The 8,195-nt window shown below is 46.1% G+C and overlaps 6 non-coding genes across 6 annotated transcripts; all 6 read right to left on the bottom strand.

The window, feature by feature from the left end:
- Positions 1–515: 515 nt before the first annotated feature.
- On the bottom strand, positions 516–630 carry trnal-caa (transfer RNA leucine (anticodon CAA)). The gene is made up of 2 exons: positions 593–630; positions 516–561 (listed from the first exon to the last, which is right to left on the bottom strand). It is a non-coding gene; the product is annotated as a tRNA-Leu (tRNA).
- Positions 631–1,540: 910 nt separating this feature from the next.
- Positions 1,541–1,655, bottom strand: trnal-caa (transfer RNA leucine (anticodon CAA)). The gene is made up of 2 exons: positions 1,618–1,655; positions 1,541–1,586 (listed from the first exon to the last, which is right to left on the bottom strand). It is a non-coding gene; the product is annotated as a tRNA-Leu (tRNA).
- Positions 1,656–2,844: 1,189 nt separating this feature from the next.
- Positions 2,845–2,959, bottom strand: trnam-cau (transfer RNA methionine (anticodon CAU)). Its single transcript has 2 exons — positions 2,922–2,959; positions 2,845–2,890 (listed from the first exon to the last, which is right to left on the bottom strand). It is a non-coding gene; the product is annotated as a tRNA-Met (tRNA).
- A 1,371-nt stretch (positions 2,960–4,330) lies between these two features.
- On the bottom strand, positions 4,331–4,445 carry trnal-caa (transfer RNA leucine (anticodon CAA)). Its single transcript has 2 exons — positions 4,408–4,445; positions 4,331–4,376 (listed from the first exon to the last, which is right to left on the bottom strand). It is a non-coding gene; the product is annotated as a tRNA-Leu (tRNA).
- A 1,371-nt stretch (positions 4,446–5,816) lies between these two features.
- Positions 5,817–5,931, bottom strand: trnal-caa (transfer RNA leucine (anticodon CAA)). The gene is made up of 2 exons: positions 5,894–5,931; positions 5,817–5,862 (listed from the first exon to the last, which is right to left on the bottom strand). It is a non-coding gene; the product is annotated as a tRNA-Leu (tRNA).
- Positions 5,932–7,002: 1,071 nt separating this feature from the next.
- Positions 7,003–7,117, bottom strand: trnal-caa (transfer RNA leucine (anticodon CAA)). The gene is made up of 2 exons: positions 7,080–7,117; positions 7,003–7,048 (listed from the first exon to the last, which is right to left on the bottom strand). It is a non-coding gene; the product is annotated as a tRNA-Leu (tRNA).
- Between the last annotated feature and the right edge of the window lie 1,078 nt (positions 7,118–8,195).

Below are 8,195 nucleotides of genomic sequence, written 5' to 3' on the forward strand. Positions count from 1 at the left end.
TTCATGAAACTTGTGTTGATTCTTGAAGCCATTGGCTTTGCTTCCCTCTCCAAGTCTGTATAATTAAGAATTGGCAGGAGCCCACGAGTTGAAACAATCAGAGGACAGAATGCAAATGAAGTGTTCTGAGAAAAGCAAAGCAGAGAAAGGACATTTTCCCGTGTGCATGTAGATGGCCGACTTTGACACGGCTTGATGAAGTCTTGTGGATCCTACCACTGCTTAAGTGCACTACTACGCTTGCCTTCAGGGAGTGTCGTCTATAACTTTCAAAAAATAGGACTCGAACTAGGCAGAGGAGCACCTTGGATTGGCCTTGGTTGATGTGAGGATCAAACCCAAGACCTCGTAGTTATTAACGCCATGCTCTAACCAACTGAGCTAACCAGACAGCAATAGCAAGCTCTCCCAGGCATTTGCTCATGTTTATGTAAAATGGCTGCAAAATGCATTACACACAAGTGTGAAAAGAACACTTTTGTAATTCCTAGCATTGGTGATGCTATAAATCAATCTGTCAGAAGTGGGATTTGAACCCACGCCTCCATCAGGAGACCAGAAGACCCTTCTACACTCTTCGAGGGAACAACACCTTGAGTCTGGCGCCTTAGACCACTCGGCCATTCTGACAGGATGTACACGTCCACCGGGAGATTATATAGTGCTCAAGAAAACTGCGGGGACACTTAAATCACACATCGGATCTCCGTGATCGAAGTCTAGGAAACCTCAAAATCTTCACCGTACATTGCAAAATTCGTAACTCTCCCACCTTCATGCTTTTGAGACTGTACTGTGAGACACAGAAAACTTTCTTCAAGCGCCACTTATGGATGTGCCATACTGGAGGAGCTGGACTACCTGTGCAACCTGAATGGGCTGCAGGGAGCGCCTCATAATACCAGTAGTGACAAGGACACTAGCAAAAGGTAAAACTAGAGAAGAATCAGTCGGGAAGGATAAGGAGAGAGCAATCGTCTGTGGCCACCACCTGCAAAACCATTCCCTTTTTGGGGTTGTCTTGCTGTTGCCTCTCTCCGGTGCACCTGCTGTCACTTTCATTTGCACCAAAAATGGAGACAGTGATTCACAACCGCTTAGGCTTCCTAACTGTAAAGATTGATATGCCTGAATGCAAATGAAGTGTTCTGAGAAAAGCAAAGCAGAGAAAGGACATTTTCCCGTGTGCATGTAGATGGCCGACTTTGACACGGCTTGATGAAGTCTTGTGGATCCTACCACTGCTTAAGTGCACTACTCCGCTTGCCTTCAGGGAGTGTCGTCTATAACTTTCAAATAATAGGACTCGTATTAGACAGACGAGCACCTTGGATTGGCCTTGCTTGATGTGAGGATCGAACCCAAGACCTTGTAGTTATTAACGCCATGCTCTAACCAACTAAGCTAACCAGCCAGCAAAAGCAATCTCTCTGCCAGGCATTTGCTCATGTTTATGTAAAATGGCTGCAAAATGCATTAAACACAAGTGTGAAAAGAACACTGTTGCAATTCCTAGCATTGGTGATGCTATAAATCAATCTGTCAGAAGTAGGATTTAAACCCACGCCTCCATCAGGAGACCAGAAAACCCTTCTATACTCTTCGAGGGAACAACACCTTGAGTCTGGCGCCTTAGACCACTCGGCCATTCTGACAGGATGTACACGTCCACCGGGAGATTATATAGTGCTCAAGAAAACTGCGGAGACACTTAAATCACACATCGGATCTCCGTGATCGAAGTCTAGGAAACCTCAAAATCTTCACCGTACATTGCAAAATTCATAACTCTCCCACCTTCATGCTTTTGAGACTGTACTGGGAGACACAGCAAACTTTCTTCAAGCGCCACGTATGGATGTGCCATACTGGAGGAGCTGGACTACCTGTGCAACCTGAATGGGCTGCAGGGAGCGCCTCATATTACCAGTAGTGACAAGGACACTAGCAAAAGGCAAAACGAGAGAAGAATCAGTCAGGAAGGATAAGGAGAGAGCAATCGTCAGACGGCACGTATGGATGTGCCATACTGGAGGAGCTGGACTACCTGTGCAACCTGAATGGGCTGCAGGGAGCGCCTCATAATACCAGTAGTGACAAGGACACTAGCAAATGGCAAAACTAGAGAAGAATCAGTCGGGAAGGATAAGGAGAGAGCAATCGTCTGTGGCCACCACCTGCAAAACCATTCCCTTTTTGGGGTTGTCTTGCTGTTGCCTCTCTCCGGTGCACCTGCTGTCACTTTCATTTGCACCAAAAATGGAGACATTGATTCACAACCGCTTAGGCTTCCTAACTGTAAAGATTGATATGCCTGAATGCAAATGAAGTGTTCTGAGAAAAGCAAAGCAGAGAAAGGACATTTTCCCGTGTGCATGTAGATGGCCGACTTTGACACGGCTTGATGAAGTCTTGTGGATCCTACCACTGCTTAAGTGCACTACTACGCTTGCCTTCAGGGAGTGTCGTCTATAACTTTTAAAAAGTAGGACTCGTACTAGGCAGACAAGCACCTTGGATTGGCCTTGGTCGATGTGAGGACCGAACCCAAGACCTTGTAGTTATTAACGCCATGCTCTAACCAACTGAGCTAACCAGCGAGCAAAAGCAATCTCTCTGCCAGACAAGCACCTTGGATTGGCCTTGGTCGATGTGAGGACCGAACCCAAGACCTTGTAGTTATTAACGCCATGCTCTAACCAACTGAGCTAACCAGCGAGCAAAAGCAATCTCTCTGCCAGACATTTGCTCATGTTTATGTAAAATGGCTGCAAAATGCATTACACACAAGTGTGAAAAGAAAACTTTTGCAATTCCTAGCATTGGTGATGCTATAAATCAATCTGTCAGAAGTGGGATTTGAACCCACACCTCCATCAGGAGACCAGAAAACCCTTCTACACTCTTCGAGGGAACAACACCATGAGTCTGGCACCTTAGACCACTCGGCCATTCTGACAGGAGGTACATGTCCACCGGGAGATTAAATAGTGCTGAAGAAAACTGCGGGGACACTTAAATCACACATCGGATCTCTGTGATCGAAGTCTAGGAAACCTCAAAATCTTCACCGTACATTGCAAAATTCGTAACTCTCCCACCTTCATGCTTTTGAGACTGTACTGGGAGACACAGCAAACTTTCTTCAAGCGCCACGTATGGATGTGCCATACTGGAGGAGCCGGACTACCTGTGCAACCTGAATGGGCTGCAGGGAGCGCCTCATATTACCAGTAGTGACAAGGACACTAGCAAAAGGCAAAACGAGAGAAGAATCAGTCAGGAAGGATAAGGAGAGAGCAATCGTCAGACGGCACGTATGGATGTGCCATACTGGAGGAGCTGGACTATCTGTGCAACCTGAATGGGCTGCAGGGAGCGCCTCATAATACCAGTAGTGACAAGGACACTAGCAAAAGGCAAAACGAGAGAAGAATCAGTCGGGAAGGATAAGGAGAGAGCAATCGTCTGTGGCCACCACCTGCAAAACCATTCCCTTTTTGGGGTTGTCTTGCTGTTGCCTCTCTCCGGTGCACCTGCTGTCACTTTCATTTGCACCAAAAATGGAGACAGTGATTCACAACCGCTTAGGCTTCCTAACTGTAAAGATTGATATGCCTGAAGTGTATCTGACTTGGTGTTATGCTGTGATGATTACTTGTTCCCTTATTTTTTTGAGTGGTGTATTATAGAAGATAGCCTTGAGAATGAGGCCACAGAATTGCAGGATTCCGTGATTTTCAACACTTATGAAACCGAGTCGAGGTGACGAAAAGCTAAATGTTTGGTTGGCAACATGGCTTAGATGTGCCATTCATGAAACTTGCATTGATTATTGAAGCCATTGGCTTTGCTTCCCTCTCAAATTCTGTGTAATAAGGAATTGGCAGGAGCCCATGAGTTGAAACAATCAGAGGACAGAAGGCAAATGAAGTGTTCTGAGAAAAGCAAAGCAGAGAAAGGACATTTTCCCGTGTGCATGTAGATGGCCGACTTTGACACGGCTTGATGAAGTCTTGTGGATCCTACCACTGCTTAAGTGCACTACTACGCTTGCCTTCAGGGAGTGTCGTCTACAACTTTCAAAAAATAGGACTCGTACTAGACAGACGAGCACCTTGGATTGGCCTTGGTCAATGTGAGGATCGAACCCAAGAGCTTGTAGTTATTAACGCCATGCTCTAACCAACTTAGCTAACCAGCCAGCAAAAGCAATCTTTCTGCCAGATATTTGCTCATGTTTATGTAAAATGGCTGCAAAATGCATTACACACAAGTGTGAAAAGAACACTGTTGCAATTCCTAGCATTGCTGATGCTATAAATCAATCTGTCAGAAGTGGGATTTGAACCCACGCCTCCATCAGGAGACCAGAAAACCCTTCTACACTCTTCGAGGGAACAACACCTTGAGTCTGGCGCCTTAGACCACTCGGCCATTCTGACAGGATGTACATGTCCACCGGGAGATTAAATAGTGCTCAAGAAAACTGCGGGGACACTTAAATCACACATCGGATCTCCGTGATCGAAGTCTAGGAAACCTCAAAATCTTCACCGTACATTGCAAAATTCTTAACTCTCCCACCTTCATGTTTTTGAGACTGTACTGGGAGACACAGCAAACTTTCTTCAAGCGCCACGTATGGATGTGCCATACTGGAGGAGCTGGACTACCTGTGCAACCTGAATGGGCTGCAGGGAGCGCCTCATATTACCAGTAGTGACAAGGACACTAGCAAAAGGCAAAACGAGAGAAGAATCAGTCAGGAAGGATAAGGAGAGAGCAATCGTCAGACGGCACGTATGGATGTGCCATACTGGAGGAGCTGGACTACCTGTGCAATCTGAATGGACTGCAGGGAGCGCCTCATATTACCAGTAGTGACAAGGACACTAGCAAAAGGCAAAACGAGAGAAGAATCAGTCGGGAAGGATAAGGAGAGAGCAATCGTCTGTGGCCACCACCTGCAAAACCATTCCCTTTTTGGGGTTGTCTTGCTGTTGCCTCTCTCCGGTGCACCTGCTGTCACTTTCATTTGCACCAAAAGTGGAGACAGTGATTCACAACCGCTTAGGCTTCCTAACTGTAAAGATTGATATGCCTGAAGTGTATCTGACTTGGTGTTATGCTGTGATGATTACTTGTTCCCTTATTTTTTTGAGAGGTGTATTATAGAAGATAGCCTTGAGAATAAGGCCACAGAATTGCAGGATTCCGTGACTTTCAACACTTATGAAACCGAGTCGAGGTGACGAAAAGCTAAATGTTTGGTTGGCAACATGGCTTAGATGTGCCATTCATGAAACTTGCGTTGATTATTGAAGCCATTGGCTTTGCTTCCCTCTCCAAGTCTGTGTAATTAAGAATTGGCAGGAGCCCACGAGTTGAAACAATCAGAGGACAGAATGCAAATGAAGTGTTCTGAGAAAAGCAAAGCAGAGAAAGGACATTTTCCCGTGTGCATGTAGATGGCCGACTTTGACACGGCTTGATGAAGTCTTGTGGATCCTACCACTGCATAAGTGCACTACTACGCTTGCCTTCAGGGAGTGTCGTCTATAACTTTCAAAAAATAGGACTCGTACTAGACAGACGAGCACCTTGGATTGGCCTTGGTCGATGTGAGGATCAAACCCAACACCTTCTAATTATTAACGCCATGCTCTAACCAACTGAGCGAACCAGCCAGCAAAAGCAATCTTTCTGCCAGACATTTGCTCATGTTTATGTAAAATGGCTGCAAAATGCATTACACACAAGTGTGAAAAGAACACTGTTGCAATTCCTAGCATTGGTGATGCTATAAATCAATCTGTCAGAAGTGGGATTTGAACCCACGCCTCCATCAGGAGACCAGAAGACCCTTCTACACTCTTCGAGGGAACAACACCTTGAGTCTGGCGCCTTAGACCACTCGGCCATTCTGACAGGATGTACACGTCCACCGGGAGATTATATAGTGCTCAAGAAAACTGCGGGGACACTTAAATCACACATCGGATCTCCGTGATCGAAGTCTAGGAAACCTCAAAATCTTCACCGTACATTGCAAAATTCGTAACTCTCCCACCTTCATGCTTTTGAGACTGTACTGTGAGACACAGAAAACTTTCTTCAAGCGCCACTTATGGATGTGCCATACTGGAGGAGCTGGACTACCTGTGCAACCTGAATGGGCTGCAGGGAGCGCCTCATATTACCAGTAGTGACAAGGACACTAGCAAAAGGCAAAACGAGATTAGAATCAGTCAGGAAGGATAAGGAGAGAGCAATCGTCAGACGGCACGTATGGATGTGCCATACTGGAGGAGCTGGACTACCTGTGCAACCTGAATGGGCTGCAGGGAGCGCCTCATAATACCAGTAGTGACAAGGACACTAGCAAATGGCAAAACTAGAGAAGAATCAGTCGGGAAGGATAAGGAGAGAGCAATCGTCTGTGGCCACCACCTGCAAAACCATTCCCTTTTTGGGGTTGTCTTGCTGTTGCCTCTCTCCGGTGCACCTGCTGTCACTTTCATTTGCACCAAAAATGGAGACAGTGATTCACAACCGCTTAGGCTTCCTAACTGTAAAGATTGATATGCCTGAATGCAAATGAAGTGTTCTGAGAAAAGCAAAGCAGAGAAAGGACATTTTCCCGTGTGCATGTAGATGGCCGACTTTGACACGGCTTGATGAAGTCTTGTGGATCCTACCACTGCTTAAGTGCACTACTCCGCTTGCCTTCAGGGAGTGTCGTCTATAACTTTCAAATAATAGGACTCGTATTAGACAGACGAGCACCTTGGATTGGCCTTGCTTGATGTGAGGATCGAACCCAAGACCTTGTAGTTATTAACGCCATGCTCTAACCAACTAAGCTAACCAGCCAGCAAAAGCAATCTCTCTGCCAGGCATTTGCTCATGTTTATGTAAAATGGCTGCAAAATGCATTAAACACAAGTGTGAAAAGAACACTGTTGCAATTCCTAGCATTGCTGATGCTATAAATCAATCTGTCAGAAGTAGGATTTAAACCCACGCCTCCATCAGGAGACCAGAAAACCCTTCTATACTCTTCGAGGGAACAACACCTTGAGTCTGGCGCCTTAGACCACTCGGCCATTCTGACAGGATGCACGTGTCCACCGGGAGATTATATAGTGCTCAAGAAAACTGCGGGGACACTTAAATCACACATCGGATCTCCGTGATCGAAGTCTAGGAAACCTCAAAATTTTCACCGTACATTGCAAAATTCGTAACTCTCCCCCCTTCATGCTTTTGAGACTGTACTGGGAGACACAGCAAACTTTCTTCAAGCGCCACGTATGGATGTGCCATACTGGAGGAGCTGGACTACCTGTGCAACCTGAATGGGCTGCAGGGAGCGCCTCATAATACCAGTAGTGACAAGGACACTAGCAAATGGCAAAACTAGAGAAGAATCAGTCGGGAAGGATAAGGAGAGAGCAATCGTCTGTGGCCACCACCTGCAAAACCATTCCCTTTTTGGGGTTGTCTTGCTGTTGCCTCTCTCCGGTGCACCTGCTGTCACTTTCATTTGCACCAAAAATGGAGACATTGATTCACAACCGCTTAGGCTTCCTAACTGTAAAGATCGATATGCCAGAATTGCTGGATTCCGTGACTTTCAACACTTATGAAACCGAGTCGAGGTGACCAACAGCTAAATGTCTGGTTGGCAACATGGCTTAGATGTGCCATTCATGAAACTTGCGTTGATTCTTGAAGCCATTGGCTTTGATTCCCTCTCCAAGTCTGTGTAATTAGGATTTGGCAGGAGCCCACGAGTTGAAACAATCAGAGGACAGAATGCAAATGAAGTGTTCTGAGAAAAGCAAAGCAGAGAAAGGACATTTTCCCGTGTGCATGTAGATGGGCGACTTTGACACGGCTTGATGAAGTCTTGTGGATCCTACCACTGCTTAAGTGCACTACTACGCTTGCCTTCAGGGAGTTTCATCTATAACTTGCAAAAAACATGACTCTTACTGGACGAACGAGCACCTTGGATTGGCATTGGCTGATGTGGGGATCGACCCCAAGATCTTGGCGTTATTAGTACCACGCTGTAACCAACTGAGCTAACCGGCCAGCAAAAGCAATCTATCTGCCAGGCATTTGCTCATGTTTATGTAATATGGCTGCAAAATGCATTACACACAAGTGTGAAAAGAACACTTTTG

The sequence above is a fragment of the Amia ocellicauda genome, unplaced genomic scaffold (genome assembly GCF_036373705.1).
Source record: "Amia ocellicauda isolate fAmiCal2 unplaced genomic scaffold, fAmiCal2.hap1 HAP1_SCAFFOLD_134, whole genome shotgun sequence".
NCBI lineage: Eukaryota > Metazoa > Chordata > Actinopteri > Amiiformes > Amiidae > Amia > Amia ocellicauda.